Consider the following 2162-nt stretch of genomic DNA (forward strand, 5'->3'; position numbering starts at 1 on the left):
ATTTTCATTTGAAATTGCTCCTTCCTTCCTTGTGGATTTTGTTCGTGTAATTCTTGAATGATTTGAGTTTATGGTTTTGTGTTTATTCGGTTTTCGTTTAAATATTAAATTTTCCCATTTAAAAATGCACTTTGCGACGACTTTTGACTTCAACGATGCGTACCCTCGTCTCATTTTATGCTCGAATGCGATGAAAATGTAATAATTCTTGAGTATTTTGTGATTCTTTGAGATTTCATAATTTTAATTTTATAGGTGAGCGATTTTAGTAGAGGCATTTAAATAAAATAATACTTAGAAAATATAATAACATTAGAATTGGGCTAAGTTTAGAATATGCAATTTACTTCAATGTTAAAATGAAAGGAAAAGTATTTTGAAAGTATTTATTGTATATAAAATTAATTGAATTTAATATATTTAGGAATTTTTTGATGATTTTGTCATTTTTTATAAAATATTATTTATAATAAACATTTTACATTAGCAACTCAAGAAAACACAATGCAATTGTACTTTAACAATAACTTAATTTAAGCAATTTCATAACCAATTTCTTAATTAAGTACCGAAAAGTCACATACTGTATAGAAAAATTTTCAATATATTTGAATTAAAGTAGTGTAATTATCAATAATTGACTTCGATTAGGAAAATATCATCAAAAAGTTATCACATCTGTGGTGACCATATGCGCATGGGTTGCTAAAAACTATCAGAAAATATGACTACCTGAAGATGATCATCGAAGATGGTGGAGATATTGATGTTGGTAATAAATTTATAAAATGTGTGATTAAAAAGAATCAAAGTGCTTTGTGTTTAATAAAAAAAGTTGATCTCATATCCCAATAAAAACATTAAAATTAAAATAACTTTTTGTTTATTAAAATAAATAAATTAAAAAAAAAATACGTAATCAATATAATCAAAAAAAAATGTATAATCAATCTTATTAAAAAAAATATATAATCAATTTTATTGTTGGAAGTATTTAAAAAGGTGTTGGATTATGTTCAGACGTGAATTTTAGACAGACTATTTATAACTATATTTCCCTGGAAATATTGTTGTTAGACGTCCCCTTCTTATTAAGTTAATATTTATGCAGGATTTTTTTGGTACACTATATTCATGATTCACGACTCAAGTGCATCAGTTTGATCAATTTATTTATTTATTAATTTAATTATTTATATATTTGAAAAACAATTACAAATTAGGCTAATAAATAGTGCAAACACCAAGAAAAATCCGAAGAAGAAGTGAAGGTCTGGACGAAGATCGAAAATCACAAGAGCATGGCTTGAAATGTTAACATAAAAGAGATCCTCCTTGAAGTAATGTGAAAGCGGTCCGAGGCGAAATAAGTGTTGTCAAAGAGGTGGTGTTTTAGTCGGTATACTAAATATTAAAGTTAGGGAACCGAGCATAGCATTCCGACGACGGTCGGTCTGACGGTGCATAAAGCATTCCAAAAAATAAAATTGCACAATTATATTTCAACACTCTTAATACATTAATAATACATACATTAACTCTCAGGACTATCGGTTGTAATCAATTTATTTTCTTAGAGAATTTAAAGACTTCAGATATGAATTGTTGATAGTTCTTCCGGTTCATAGAAGAAGAAGCTTCTAAGATTCATAATAGAAATGTTAAACAGAAAGTAAAAGTAATGTACTTTCTTCATTTTAAAATAATTTTTCGTTAATATTAATTTTAATTTTATTATTAAAAAAAACATTAATTTTAAGTTTTGAGTTCACCTTCAGTTAATATAGTATAATGTTACTTAAAGGCCTTTTTAAGTACGTATATTACATATATTTATAATTATATATTTATTATATTTATTTATAACTATTGTCTATATAAAAATTGTTAAAACTTAAAATTTTTAGTACATTATCACTAATTAGTAACAAAATGAATAATACTTTTTGAATGTATTTGGACAGAAAAATAAATACCTATATTATATATTATTGTTATTATTATATTATATTATTGACATGGTATTTTTCTACTATATTTAAATAAATACATTTTATTTTTTAAATACACTGCATGAAAAAAAAATTTAATTTATATATTGAATTTATTTTCTTGCAGTGAAATTAAGAAGCTTTAATATAAATAAATAGAACAAAAATAAA

Source organism: Teleopsis dalmanni, chromosome 2 (assembly GCF_002237135.1).
Source record: "Teleopsis dalmanni isolate 2A chromosome 2, ASM223713v2, whole genome shotgun sequence".
NCBI lineage: Eukaryota > Metazoa > Arthropoda > Insecta > Diptera > Diopsidae > Teleopsis > Teleopsis dalmanni.